A 15458-nucleotide genomic window follows, 5' to 3' on the forward strand; every position below is an offset into this window, starting at 1 on the left:
AGTTGGAAGCATGAATCCCAACAGAAGCAAGTATGATACAATTTTGATTAATGTTAATCATATTAATGTCATTATTAATATTAATGCTAATGTTACAAAGTGTGGTCAATGTTAAAATATTCCTTCTCCAATATTTAAGGTGCATCTGCACTGTAGATATAATGCAATTTGACACCACTTTAACTGCCATGGTTCCATCCTACAGAATCCTGGGATTTTTAGTTTTATGGGACACCAGCAAGCTAAAGTCCTTGTAAAACTGAAGGAAAAAAACCCCTGCAGATCCCAGGATTCTATAGGATGTTGCTACAGTGCTTAAAGTGGTGTCAAGCTACACTATTTCCACAGTGTAGATCCGCCCAAGTGAGTCCACATCAGCTACAAAATCTGCAAAAAATAACTAAGGCCCAGTACATACGGGCAGGAAGCAGCGTGCCAGCGCCTATTTCTAGGGTTCAGGAGCACGCAGCAACCACACGTTCCTGAACCCTAGTCCATATGGACGCCGCCATCATGGTGGCCTCCCATCCATACGGCGGCCGCCTTGATGACGCCAACATCATACAGCAACCAGACATTGCTGGCAGGAAGTGGAGTCATGGTGGCGCCCTTTCCTGTTTGTGGCACCGTAACGTTTTGGCGGCACATTAGTGCTGCACCGTGCGGCTGCTGCAGCACTGACTCGGGGCAAAAACAGGCAGGATGGAGCCGCCCATCTGTCAAGCCCCTAAAGTTACAATTAGTTGAAACGACTAATGTTATTCTTCATTCAGTTGGAATTATAACACAGTGTAGTTATACCTTCATTATTGGAGGAAAGGGCTTAATTACAGGCAACTTGCTATTTGTAACTAGTTCCTTCCAAGTGCTGTTCCAGAGCATGATAGAAATACCAACACACTTTTTAAGATACAGCTTTTCCTATTATTTAGCACCCCCTTCAATATGCATTACATGGGGAAGAAACTGAAGTCACCTCCTGTCACTGCCTCATGATGGTGGCTAGAAATTACTGCAGGACAGTTGCAGGCCCTGTCTTTGTGGTCCCTTCCCACTGTGTGACAGTTACATCATGCATGGACCCCCGAGCGGATCTGCAGTCAGGACGTACGTGCTTCTGGTAGTGCAGCATAACAATTCAGATAATTTTGCCCATGGAAACTAAGAGCAAAATGAAAGGCCTAGCATCAATGGGGACATTCCTGTTAATGTTGAAGAATTTATTTCACCAATCACCAAATGTGATTATAAACCCATTCTGAACAGATGTTAAAAATCCAGGCTCAAAGGGAATCGGGAGCTGGCAACTTTGTAGGACTTTCAAAAGGAAATTGTTAGGAAGAGGGGAGTTCCACAACTTATGAGCAGTCACTGAGAAGGCCCTCTCACATTGTGAGAGGTACTGCTTCTTCCATGGATAAAAGCACATTATAGTTACAACAGGTAAAAGGCACATTATAGCTACTATAATGGTCATCCCCAAGGAGAACCTCTCCATACACCAGGCTCATTTTCTGGTAATTTACTGTGCTTATTTCCAACCCCCACAGACAGACTTTTACCTTTGCATAGCTGGATACAGGCCCTGAGGTGAGGAGCATTGACACATGACGTGTTTTCTGCATTGCTGAGTGCTCAGCTAGGGCACTGTTACTGCCTCGCATCATTCTCTAGTTCCCTATGAACTTTTGACTATTAAAAAACAGTGTGTTAAGTAACAGTCTGGCCCTACTTGGGGTGTGAGCTACAGTGTACTAGTAAGAACCAACACCCTAACCAAACAGATGGTTCTTGAGGACTGTTTTAGTATATACTGCCTGTTGCTTAACTTTTTTTTTTTTATGATCAAAAGTTCAAGAGAACTAAAGAATGATGCAAGGCAACAACAATGCCTTAGATGAGCACTCAACAAAGCAGAAAGCACCACGTATGTCACATAAGATTCTCCTGAACACATCCTTTTGCTTTTAGCTGAAATTAAATAAAAATAATGGTTGGTATTAAGGGATTAAAGAAATGGGCAGATTAATTATGCATTGCATAACTGAAACGGCTTGTATCCAGTAGTAGTTTGAAAACATACAGTATTATTTGGCAAGAAATTTCAAATACTGGATCACTAATATTTTGCAGTATAGGCACAAGAAAATAACAGGCATGAGCCAAAGTAAAGTAGGGTAGGTTTCACTGATTTTAATGGGAGACATGTGATTTCCCCACTATAAATAATGGGAATAAAAATAGACTGCATCATGTTCCCCAAGATGCTTCCCTCTGCTGGACACACCAGTCTCTGATAAAAACAAATTATCCCTTTTTTCCTACTGAGATTGCCTCATTTTTCTTCCATGGTAATACCTCTCTCTATCTATCTATTTCTCTTTTTTTAACTCTTTATTATATTCATACATTGAATTTTAATTATTGTACAATACTTAATTATATATATTTCTTACAATTTGTCTAAGTATCTTTAAAATCCCAAGTGTTCCCCTTCCCCGGAGCCATTTTCACCTTTATATTCCATCCAAAATCTCAGTTGAATACCTCTCTCGATCTGATGTGTCACGTATAAATAATACACTGAGATCTAGCAACCTGCTATGTTAAGCATTTAGCTGCTAGCTGATTTGGCTTCCAAATTACTGAAGAAAGTGTACCAAGTGACAGGGCCTCAAATACCTCTAGCCATCATTGGCAGTAGCAGAATAGTTCCATGTTAATAATTAACCCTTCTTGCTGCCTTTCACAACACCCAGAATCAGCTGCCTTAGTTTCTGCTGGCCCTGCAAAGAGGCATAAGAATGTGGCGTGCAGGTTCAGAAAGAGGACAAAAACATGGTTCTCAGTTATTGCTCAGAAAGCATAATTTAGGCAGTACAGTTGGCCCTCCAAATCCACAGATTCAGCTATCCACGGCTTGAAAATATTCCATAAATATACAAATTCCAAATAGCAAATTTTGATTTTGCTATTTTGTATAAGGGACACCATTTTACTATATACCATTTTATACATTGGGATCTGAGCACCCACAGATTTTGGTATCTACAGCGGATCCTGGAACCAAACCCCAGCAGATACCATGGGTCCTATTATTTTTACCACAAAGAGCGGCATGGCAAATTTCTTCTTTCAAATATTTCTAAGATGGTACTGAAGTCTCAGAAATTGACTTGGAAGTTGGTTGCAGCAACAGGAATTTTTAGTGGACTTTATGCAATTGTGAATGTGTTTGACTTGACTGTAGTACCTTTTATTATGTACAGAGCACAAGTACTTTTATAGGCATACTCTAAAAGAGCCAGCAATAAGCCATTCAATTTCAGGTGCTTTCCTTTATGTGTAACTGAAACACACATTGCTTTTATAGGCCCCTTCCGTCTTTTAAAGCAATGTTATGTGAAGTATCTTTTGAGAAGGAGGCCAAAGGAAGGCTCAGCTGTTGTATCAGGAAGGCTAAAAGGGCCAGAACAAAATGGTGCCAAAGTCAAGAGGACCCACTATTTGTGGCTGCCTCTCCCATGAGGATTTCTTTGGTGGGGAGGTGAAGCAGTGGTTTGCTATTGTCTGAATTCAGCCTTCAATGCTTTATTCTGAGAGGTCCTCAGAACAAGGCGTTGAGGGCATCTGTGTTATTGTGTGACAGCCAAAGGCAATCCCCGTGGTCGCCTAAAAACTTAATACCTCACTCTGTGAGAGGATCCCTCAGAGCCAGGCTTAGGGCTTAGTGTAGTAGTTTCATTTGGAGACCAGGATTTGAAATCCAGTTTAGCCATGTAAACCACACTGAGTGACCTTGGTTACACTCTCTCAGTCTGATGATAGCAATGGCAAACCCCTCTGAAGAAACATGCCAAGAAAACCCCATTAAAAGTTCCCCTTTGCGTTGCCATAAGTCAGAGATGACTTGAAGGCACGCAACAACAAGCCATGGAAAGGCTTTCCAAGTTCATGAGTGAGGCTGGTGTCAGGGGCTTTCTCAAAAGATAATCTGCTTCATATTTCCCTGGAAACTTTTTTTAGAAACTTGATTTATTATATTTATTTATACTGAGTGGTATGGTGACTTCTAGCTTTTCAATTGCCTTTCTGCCGGGGGCAGAGTTTTACCTGGTCATGGAACTCGTACAACCTTTGTGACCATTCTGTGGTAAACCATAAATGCAAGGAACACATTCCTCATAACTCGTATATGTTTTCCATGCCCTGACAATTCACTTTAGCATTAACTCCCTTGAACCCAACACCTTAACTTTCCCCAGGAAATTGGCCAACCCACTGCTTGGATTTTAGGAATTTGGGAACCTTTGTTTTATTTATTTTGTGAAGGGCTACAACACCTAAAACCCACATGCACAGTGGAAATACTGGCTGGAGGATTGTAGGAACTGTACTCTAAAAAATAACTTCCCAAAGCCTGAGTTACAATCTCTGCCTGAAAGTTAAGAAAAACTGTCCAAAAGCTTGAGAACTCATTCACAGCAATCCAGAGATGAGGACGAACTAGGCTCCAGTTCAGTGGGGCATTATGTGCTGCAGGTTCAATTCAGAGAAATTGGCCTTCTCCAGGTCCTTCCACGTTTCCCTTGTTAAGGAACATCCACATGACACATTTCCAGGTAGGATCATAGACTTGCGCGCAGAAGTGGCTCCAGCTGGATCGGGGAGCTGCCACATGTCCATGAAGTAGAAGGCACCACCCTGGAAAGTTGAGATAAATGCAAAGTTTAAAGCTCTGGCCCAATGACAACCTCAATGCTCTTTTTGCATCTTAGCAGTATGTAAATCAGAGGTACCCACGGGTTACGAAATTCGTTCCACCGCCTCTTCGAACCCGAAATACTCGCAAGCCGAAAAAGCCATAGGCCTAATGGGAAAGCCGCGATTTCGTGTGAATAGCGCGAAAAGCACCAAAAATTTTTTCGTAACCCGAAAAAACCTTCGTAACCCGGACAGTTTTTTTAAATGGATTTTTTTCGTACCGGAAATTCGTAAGGCGGCGCATTCGTATCCCGGGTACCACTGTAACAGTACTGGTAGCTTCGGGACGCTGGGGAGTGTGCAGAAATCTCCTCCACACCACATATACTCACACCATCCTGATCACTGCTTATCACCACTATGGAATCTGAATAAAGCCCACAACAAGGCGCAGGCCCAAGAGTTGCACCCTCTGTTCCACAGATTCTTTATGCACAGATTCAAGCATCCATGGTTTGAAAATATTCAAACAATATAAAATTTCCAGAGAGCAAACCTTGATTTTGCCATTTTATATAAGGGACACACACTTCACTATCCATTGTATTTAATGGACTGGCATCCACAGATTTTTGATCCACGGGAGTCCTGGAACCAAACCCAGAGGATACCAAATGGTAGTTACTTCAGAGTTGAAAGCAATCCTATAGAGCAAGGTACACCAATAATCGGAGGTGAAGCAGCTTCTCTTCCTACCTCAATGCACAAAGGCACCGAGAGTTTGTTGGCGCAACTCTGCCCACTACCACCACCCTCAGGTGGGAGGCTAATGAAAAAGTGGATTAGTGTCGGCTAATTGGTGAGCATTATCTGCTGCTAATCATCTTTTGCATTAGCCCCCAGCCTGAGGCCTGCCATCAGCACAGAACAATACACATGCAAATCACTCCTGCATTCCCGAGGCTAACACAGGGCTGGTCGTCGATAAGACAAAACTAGGCAGCTGCCTAGGCGCGCAGAGAGTGTGAGAAGGGAAGAGGCAGCAGTCGGAGAATCATAGAGATCAGCAAGTAAGAGCAGCCAGCAGCCACTGCCAGCCTCCGCGTGGCAGGAAGAGAGAGCTGCTTGCTGAGGCTGGAAGGGGGGAAGAAGTTTGCTGTGGCTCTGCAACTCCTGGCTGCATCCCACTGGAGAATAACCCGGTTTGGCACTGCTTTAACTCTTTCTGGCTCAAGGCTATGAATTCTGGGAGCTGGAGTTTGTTATGGGAGTGCAGAGACCTCCCTCTTCCTTCCCTCCTTCCTCTTTCTTTCCTCCGTCCCCCCTCTTCCTTCCCCCCCCTTCCTTCTTGCCTTCCTTCCTTCTTTCCTACCTTCCCAATTTCCTTTCCTTCCTCCTCCCTCTTTCTTTCTCCTGTCTAGGCTTGCCATATCCCGCTCGGGAGCAGACCTTCCCAGTTTGGGTGGGGCCACACACCGTCCCCAAGTTTAGCCCCTCCCTGGGACCTCCCCCCCCGCACAAGGCCCTGGAGGCAGCTCCACCCTCCCTCCCTCCCTCACCATGGCGTGTGTGCCACCCTCCCTGCCTCCCTGCCTAGCTTAGCCTAGAGAGCAAGGCTTCAAAACAGTCTGCCACTCAGAGCTATTGCCAGCCCACTTGGTATATATGTCTTGCAAAAGGCCTGACCTTCCAGGTTACAGGTAGCAAAGAAAAAAAGGCCATCAATAGTTCCTGTTTCCCTGGGAGCCTAAATGCCTCCTCTTTTAAAGTCTACCAGGTCAGTATTTTGTAATTCTGATCACAGGATCGTTTTTGAGGTCCTAACACCTTCCTTGTAATAGGCAAATTTCTCCCTAACCTGCACAAATGGGAAGAAGCAATCAGCCCTCCTCCCCTTGGGTGGGTTTTCAATGGCTTGGAAGGAAGAGGTTTGCCATGCTTGTAAATAGGAAGGGCTTTAGGGTAGCAAAAGGCTGAAGAAATAGTTGACCCCCCCTTAAACATCCATGGCCAGTGCTATGGGATCTGGGAATGTGTAGTTTCTTGACAAAAGGAAGCTGAATGGTCCACAGAGGAGGCAGGGGCAGGACCCTCTTGCCAGCAGTCTCAGTGGAAGAGAGGAGGCTGATGGTCCTGGCCACTTCCCTTGGCTCCCTCCCTCCTCCTCCTCCTCCAGCCGGAGTGAGCTTCTCATCACTCTCCCTGGCTTTTCTCTCCCCCCCCCTCCCTCGGCACTTTGAGACCCCTTTAACGCCAAAGCTCAATGCTGGAATTCTGGGGTCTGTGTGAGGCTTTGGCCTCTCTGTCAGAGAGCTCTGGGCCACAATAAATACAATTCCCAGATTCCATAGCACTGAGCCCTGGCAGTCCAAGCAGTGTGTTTTGGACACACAGATCCTCCAAATATCCAGTCCCTAGCTTTATATCTCTCTCACACACTGCAGGAATAATAACCCACTTTGAGATGCTTTAACTCAATGGTAGGAATCCTGGGAATGCTAGTGTGTGGGAGACATTGAGACTTCTCGTCAGAGATGGCTCTGAGGCCACAATAGACTACAATTCCCAGGATCCCAGCACTGAGCAGTCTCAAACTGGACCATTTCCTCAGTGTGGATGCAACTGGTGGGCATTCTGGCACTGGCAGTTCAACTACGTTTGGAGGTTATGGGACTCCCTGTCAGAGAGAGCTCTGGCGCGGCACAATGTACTACAATCCCAGCATTCCCAGACCCAGGCAGTTAAGTCACTCTCAAACTGGATTATTCCTCTGTGGATGCAGTTTGTGAGGAACTCTGGGCATTTCAGTACGCATTGTTTTATTTCTGCAGTGCATTTGGACCAGAGACAAGGTGACCAGGCATCCCCCCTTTTCCAGGACATGTCCTCTTCTGTCAATTCAAATGCCGCCATTTGATCATGGCTAAGAAGCATGGATTTATAATTACATGGGTGTTTTTAGCTTTTTTTTTGGCCATGTCCTACATATTTTTGCTTGGTGCCCTACATTTTGGGGTGAGGGCATTGGTCACCTTGGTCAGAGAGCTTTCCAGGGGTTAACTGCCATTCTGCTGTGGTGCTGGAACAAACCATAGCATAAGCCAAGACAGTTAAAGTGGTCTCAAACAGATTATTTCTCCAGGTGAGATGCAGCCCAAGCCTTTTGCCTCCTTTATGCCTGAGATTTCAAAGCCCAGCCCGCACCACAACAAACTACAATCCCAGGATTCCAAGGATGGAGTGATAGGAGAAAGCAGTGTGGAGCAGCCTAACTGTGCTTAATGCAGTTCTAACATGGTGCACCTCTTGCCACAGAGTCTCACAAGACTTTTTGTTTAACAACTTGTACCCATTAACTCCATTTCATGTCTCCTTATTTAGTGGAGGAATACAGACAAAACAAGTCAAAATGAAGAAAAACCAAAGTCCCTTGACCAAAGGGTTTGGTTGTGGAATAAGCCCTGAATAGGCAAGGGCAATGTTAAAATAAAGCCATGTTCAATGCTCAAATGTGCTGTTGGAATGGGGAGAGGAGGGTGGCCAGAAGGGAAGTACATTTCAGTGACTGTCTACGAATAATGTCAAAATGTTCTCCATTTTGATCATGCCTAAGAACATGCATTTATATTAACATTCAAAAAAAGCCTCAATTTTTTGTGTGTCCCCATTTTTATAAAATGTGTCCTACATTTGAAAATGTTGTCCTGCATTTGTCCACATTTGTCCCGGTTGGTGGTCCTCACTTATGGCAACCCTACCCTGTCCCTTCCCCCCTCCCTTCCTCCTTCCTTCCTTCCTTCCTTTCCCTTTTCTTCCCTCTTCCTTCCTTCCTTCCTTCTCCTTCCTTCCTCCCTCCCTCCTTCTCTTCCTCCTTGCCAAGAGAGAGACTTGTTCAGGAAAGGCTTGCCATGGCCTTCCTCTGAGGCTGAGAGAGTGTGACTCCCCAAAGCCACCCAGTGGTTTCCATGGCCCCATTTCTACCCCACATAACTCCTTCTCCATCCCGATTTGACCTATTCCCTTCTACCCACCCCTTGCCCCTCCCCCTCCCCACCCTCCACCTTTTTTCGTTCTAGACCCCATTGTTGTTGTTTGTTGTTGTGTGTCTCAAGTCCTTTCTGCCTCCTGGCCACCCTCTCGTGGGGTTTCTTTGGCAAGGTTTGTTCAGAGGAGGCTCACCTGACCTTCTCTGAGGCTGAGAGCGGAATTTGAACCCAGAGTCCAATGCCAACAACTAGTCCACAGTGGCTCCAGCAATCCACTTTAAAGCTTGGTCTTCTTCGAGGATGTCTTCACCGACAAGAAGGCACCACAAATGGAAGAATTCAAGAAAAGGGAGGACAGGACTCAAGAAAAGCTCAAAACACTCCTAGAAAGTAAATGCATGCTTCTTAGTCGTGCTCAAAATGGAGGAGTTTTTTAGAAACCCTGGGCAAAAGGTTGGAATGGGGGACAAGTCTTGGAAGAGGAGGAGATCTGCCCTGCCCTGAGGCAAACCTACCATGGGGTTTTCTTGGCAATATGAGTTCAGAGAAGCTTTGCCATGGCCTTCCTCGGAGGATGGAGAGTATGGTTTTCCCACCTTAGTGGGTGGTGGTGGTGGTGGTATATTATTATTATATTATTATTATTATATTTTATTATTATTATAGTTTATTTCTAAGTGCTGTAAATGGGTGGCCTCTATATGTCTTTTATTCCTCACCCTGGAGTCATTCCCATTCTTTTTTCATAGGCTGCATCTACACGCACAAATAATGCAATTTGACACTGCTTTAACTGCCCTGGCTGCATGCTAGGAATCCTGGGATTTTGGATTTTGGAGGAGAATTCGCCTTACTCAGTCCAGAGAGAAAGTGGAGCCACAACAAACTACAAATCCCAGGGCTCCAAAGCATGGAACGAGCAGGATGACCAGATGCCCTCTTTTTCCAGGGTATATCTTACATTTCAGTCTTCTGTCCAGGAGGAATTCCAAAAATGTTCTCCCTTTTGAGCATCACTAAGACGCATGAATTTATATTTATATGAGGGGTTTCAGCTTTTACTTAGTCATGTCCTCTATTTTACTTGAAAGGCCTACATTTTGCCATGCCTAGTCCTCCTTTGCGGTTAGGACAGCCGGTCATTGTGGGAGCCAAGGGCACCTAAAGTGGTGTCAAACTGCATTAATTCTGCAGTGTGGCAGCAGCCCTGGTCCTCTCACCTGGTGACTCACTGATTTTCTTCTTTCATGTGACACCCTTTTCTGCCCCTTGGGTGAAGAGTTTTGGTTTTAGGGGTCATAGATGGACCACTACTACCCCACAAATTCATGGGGATGGGATCTAGATTTTTCCACATCATTAGAATGAATAATAATAATAATAATAATAATAATATGTTTTATTTATATACCGCTATTCCAAAGATCATAGCGGTAAACAGCAAGTAAGCTAATTAGCAAGTAAGAATAATGCTTCCAGCTTGCAAAAGGAATATGTATGCATTAGTCTCCATTCCAAATATCTCAGCAATAAAAAAAAAAGTCTTTAACCTGTAAAACCGAATTGGTTTTTTTTTACTAATTCTCAATACTGTGAGGAGAGACTGGAACCTAAGTTTTATGTCATGTTTAGCTTTAACAAACAAAACAGTGGAAATCAAGGGGTGAGAATAATTATGAGGGGCGACAGGGGTACCAAAATATTTCTCACCTAGGGTGGCAAAATACCTAGTGCCGGCCCTGGGCTCACACAGTGTGTGTGTGTGTGTGTGCGCGCGCACACACACACACACACACCCAACTTTTTCCAGGCAAGCATTCTCTGAAGATGCCAGCCACAGATGCTGGCGAAATGTCAGGAAAAAACTCTTCTAGAACATGGCCACATAGCCCCAAAAAAACCACAAAAAACTATAGATGCCGGCCATGAAAGCCTTCGACTTCACTTTTTTTTAAAAGTTTTTATAAATTGTAAATAGCAGCTATTGAACTAGGAGTGACAACTGCATGGGGATGGTTAACCCTACTGTGGCCTTGACAATAACAGAAGGGTCTGAAGCAGTCATCCTCATTTGGAAAGTCCCCAGTGATTCATACTTATCCACTCAGAGTTTTAGAACACTTCCCCCCACTTGGTGCAGTGGAGAAGTGGTGGAATTGTGAGGTAGTGAAATAAATGACCAAAATGACTTCTAGATACATGCATTTTCAAGATAGGGAGCAACATATGATGATGATGATGATGATGATGATGATGATGATGATGATGATGATGATGATGATGATGATGATGATGATGATGATAATGTTTATTTATAGCCCGCTTTTCCAAAGAGATCAAAGTGGGTTACAACAAAGGTACTAAACAATGTACAAATTTACAAACAGCACCCACATAAAAAATCAATGACAATACATCAGAGTATTAAAAACAAGATAAAAATTATAAGGTTAAAAACCACAACAATAACTAGCTTAAAATGCTAGTGTAACAGGGAAAGTTCCCAAAACTATCTAGACTTTCTGAACTGCATCTTCCCAGTCTCTTGTGGTTAGCACTTCAAAAAGCTCTTTTGAAATACAACTCCAATTGGTCAGGCTGGTTGTGAAATTCTGGGAACTCTGGTCTGAAATAATAGCTTTCCCGTGCTCTGCCCTTGAGGCTTTCTGCCCTTCCTCTGAAGGTTTAGTCTCTAGAAACCCTACCTTACTTTCTTCATAGGCTGGAGTGTTTTATGTATACAAGCTTTAACCATTGCAGAGGAAGCAAACCTTTGGTCTGTAAGATGTTTTTAGTTTCATCTCCTAGAGACCTCCACCCATAGGGCCAATGGCAAGTGCTTAAAACATCTAGAAGGCCAAAGGTTCCCCTGGCTTGGTTAACCCATCCAATTAAAGATGCCTTGCCATAATCATTTTGATTGATTTCCTTCTATGAGCCACCTTGGGCCCCGCTCTCAGAGACAGGCAGCATATAAATAAAAAGACAAATCATCCCTGCATATACTTACAGGTCTGAGGATTCTGAGGACTTCTTTCAGGACAGCTGTGACATTGCCCACAGAGCAGAGAACCAGCGTGCAAACCACTACATCCGCAGACCTGTCGGATACAGACCGCAGGTCCTCACCAGAGGCCACCACAAAGTTCTCAAACTGGAGGTGCTGGTTCTCAGCCATGCTCTTCACCAGATACTGTTTAAAGTTGGGGTTTGGGTCTGTGCAGGTGATGCGACAGCCAGATGGATAGAACTGAAAGTTGGTTCCACTGCCTGTGCCAATTTCTATCAGAGAGAGTTGGCCAGAAGAGCCACTAAAGTCCCTCAGGTTGCTGAACAGCTCCTGCTTCTCTTTGTGAAGTTTCTTGTTGTATGATGTGGCTAGCTTGCTCATGACATAGGGGAAGACCCTCTTACTCACAGAATCCCACAAGCCAAGGAAGGTAAGCACATAGATGGGAAGTGCAAGCAGCTGAATACATCTTTGGAAGAGAAGGAGCAGCACCGCCATGGTAGGACATGCACTTCAAAGGCTTATCTGCAAAGCAGGTGGGGATGAATTACTTTCTGTCATGAGCAGTTGCTGCCTCATGCTGCACAAGCTGCTTTGCTTCCGTGCTAAACTAGTTATATCCGGGTTTCTGTGGCTAACCACCTCTTAAAGTCACAGTAGCTTGTGTGAAATGATAGTGTTCATATGTGAATAGGAATAAAAGACACTTTCCCCAGCAGACTGTGGATTAAAATCAGAACTATTCCAGTTTTGGATCAGCAGGTAGTATTATGCATAGTCCAGCACCAGTGCCTCATGTGTGTCATTTTGTTTAGAAAAAAACAGAAAGGGTGATTTATATGTTGGACATATCTACAGTGCAGACTTTTAAAGTGGTTTAATATCTGTTTCCTTTTGTGAAGGAATCTTGTGAAAGAGAGCAGGGGTATTTTTAGCACTCACAAAATTACAATACCCAGGATTTTCTTTTAATATCCAGTTTAGTTAAACTGGTATAAAATTGGTCAAGGTTTGAGATGTAGATGAAGTATTTGTTTTAAATGGAACAGAATACCCCTGGCCTCTTGAAATTCTCCACTAGGAAATAATTCCTAGCCCTGAAGTAATGCTGGGGCAACCCTGAAGCAATTGCACTGATACCTGAAAAAGCAGAACTGCCTTTAAAGGAATATGAGGAAAACATAAAAGCAATGCAACTATGTAGAAAAGGAAAGCAAGAAGAGTGAAATAAATGCAGAGATGAAGACAGAAGGATCCATAATTATCTGCTGCAATGTATGTAAAATGTTGTCTTCTTGCCAGAAAACATCACCAACTACACCTGCAGCAAGTGCAAATTGGTAGCTATCTTGGAAGTGGTCACAAACCTCAAATGTACAGATATATGATGGAGGATACATGGTTCAGCAGTAGGAACTGTGAAAACGACTTTGGGATTATTGCTGATCAAAAGCTGAACATGAGCCAGCAGTGTGGTCTTGTGGCAAAAAAGGCAAATGCTATTTTAGCCTACATTAATAGAAATATAGTTTCCATGTCAAAGGAAGTAATAGTCCTATTATATTCTGTGCTGGTCTGGCATCATCAGGAGTAATGCATCCAGTTCTGGGCACTTCATTTTAAGCAGGATATAGACAAGCTGAAGCAGGTTCAGAGTAGGGCAACAAGGATGATAAGAGGTATGGAGAACAAAACATAGGAGGAAAGGTTGAAGGAACTGGGCATGTTCATCTTGGTGAAGAGAAGACTGAAGGGTGACATGACTTTAAATACCTCAAGGGCTGTCACAGGGTGGAGGAAGCAGGCCTGTTCTCTGCTGACCCAGAGGATAGACTAGATCTCACAGTTTGAAGTTACAGGAGAGTAGATTTCCATTGAACATCTTGACAATAAAAGCAGTTCAGTAATAAAACCAATTGTCAAGAGGAGCGGCGGGGTCTCCTTCTCTGGATGTCTTCAAAAAGTGGCTGGACAGCTACCTGCTGGAGATACTTTAGCTGGGGATCCTGCACTGAGCTATTGGACTAGATTGCTCATGAAACCCTGTACACCTCTATGATTCTGGCATGTGTGGGCTTCCAGATGTTCTCGGCGTGGACTGCATCACCAGTATTCACCTTTGGCTATGCTGGCTAAAACTGATGGGAGATGCAGCCTAGCAACATCTGGAGGGTACTCTTTGATCATCCCAGCTATATAGCATGTGGAGAGAAGAAAACCAGGCCATCATCAATTCTGGTACGCTAAACCCAGTTATCTACTTTGCTGTATGCCTCATTTGGTTTACCTTCTTACAGAGAAGTTATTGTTGTGTGCCTTCAAGACATTTCCGACTCATGCTGACCCTAAAGCATATGGGGTTTTCTTGGCAAGATTTGTTCAGATAGGTCCCCCATCTACCTTACATGAGGCTGAGACAGTGTGACTTGCCCAAGGTCATCCAGTGGGTTTCCCTGGCCGAGCAGGGATTTGAACCCTGGTTTCAGAGTTGTAGTCCAATACTCAAATTATGCTGGCTATCTTACAGAGAAATACCCTGAAATTAACTGAGTGATGAATTGGTGAAATGCTTCTATGGCTACACAATAATCTTTCACACTTTGATGCATCTGAAAGGAAGACCAAAAGAAGTCTGGAAAAACCTCCAAACATAGGTATATTGTGATCCATTTCACAAAAGAACCTAGTCTTCGCTCTTCCTGATCCCAGTAGGACTCAACCAGCCTAACACACATAGTTTTGGTAGAAGTTTTCTCTAATGGAGGAGTATGTCAGAGATTTTTCTTTGCTTCTGGATACAGGTATACACTGCTGGGAAACTGAATCAGTACCTCTCAAAACTCATTTAATCTTCATGCATTAAATTTCTATACATGGAATGAAAAGGGTGCCACTATGGCTCAGGAGGCACCGTACCTTTCACTGCCTGTCTCATTGCTTTCAATTTTGCTGGGCTAGCAGGAGGTGTGGTAGCTATGACTTCCCTGGCTAGTTTCTCTCCTTCTCAACAAGTCTTTTCAGTTACCTTTCTCCAGGCAGCTCTGATAAATGGCTAGAGACAAGTAGAGACTTGCTGGTTACAAAAAGCAAAAGATGAAGGAAACAGTACCAAACAGCAGCAGCTTTAATTAATTAATTTTTAAAAAGTGGTCAGCTGGCAACTATAAATCTCAGCCCTTTTCTCCAAGGTGACAGTGTTAAAAATTCAGTGCACAAATGCAAATTACAGTTAGCCCTCCATATCCACTGGTTTTTTAGCCATGGATTCAAGCATCCATGGCTTGAAAATATTCCAAAAAGATATAAATTCCAAAAAGAAAACCTTGATTTTGCCATTTTATATAAGGGTTATCATTTTACTGTGCCATTGTATTTAATGGGACTTGAACATCCATGGATCTTAGTATCCACAAGAAGCCTTGGAACCAAACCCCAGTGGATACCAAGAACCCACTTAGTTCAATGCTACAAGTGACATGAAAGGCAAACGTTTCCACCTTTGGCGACTCTACCTTCAAAATCCTATATTTTGTGCAATCTCAGAAGTCCAAATGAATTCAATGATGCTGCTCCCAGGAGGTATAGAATGGCAGCACAACAACGTCTCAGATAGTATTGTACTGTAGCTTATTTGTGAGTATAAATTTATGCAGTACAAAGCAAAGCACATGGGGAGGGCTTTTAAAATTGAAATAAATTGTTGCCAATTCAATCACCGCACACAACCCCAGCCCCTTCCCTCTGAGGGTGTGCCCTCA

General features: G+C 43.7%; 1 pseudogene; it reads right to left on the bottom strand.

The window, feature by feature from the left end:
- Positions 1-4153: 4153 nt before the first annotated feature.
- LOC121924038 lies at positions 4154-12308 on the bottom strand (annotated as a pseudogene).
- Positions 12309-15458: the final 3150 nt, after the last annotated feature.

The sequence above is a fragment of the Sceloporus undulatus genome, chromosome 2, assembly GCF_019175285.1.
Source record: "Sceloporus undulatus isolate JIND9_A2432 ecotype Alabama chromosome 2, SceUnd_v1.1, whole genome shotgun sequence".
In the NCBI taxonomy this organism is placed as follows: Eukaryota; Metazoa; Chordata; class Lepidosauria; order Squamata; family Phrynosomatidae; genus Sceloporus; species Sceloporus undulatus.